Raw genomic sequence first — 367 nt, forward strand, 5'->3', positions numbered from 1 at the left:
TGACGTTGAGTCTCCGCAAACGCCGCCCCCATTCGCCGCTGCTCCTCACGCAGTTGTCGCATCTCCCGTAACATTGTCTGCAACGCCGTCTGCGTCGAGGAAGTCTCCTGATTCTGCGGGGTTATCTCCTCCGCTGATGTCTCCATATCTCGTGGCTCCGCCGTCATCGATCCTTCCGGACTCTGCATTCGAGCTCTCGTGACGATCGGTGAACGAATCATCCGAGACCCTCTGATCCCGGACGAGCCCCAAAAATGTTGCGCCCGATGCACGAGATCGCACTAAAACCTGGTATGATCAGAAAACCAGGCAAATTCATTTTGAGGTAGGGCAAAAGGTTTGGTTATACAATCCTCGAAGAGTTAAA

The sequence above is a fragment of the Trachymyrmex cornetzi genome, unplaced genomic scaffold (genome assembly GCF_001594075.2).
Source record: "Trachymyrmex cornetzi isolate Tcor2-1 unplaced genomic scaffold, Tcor1.1 scaffold609, whole genome shotgun sequence".
Taxonomy (NCBI): domain Eukaryota; kingdom Metazoa; phylum Arthropoda; class Insecta; order Hymenoptera; family Formicidae; genus Trachymyrmex; species Trachymyrmex cornetzi.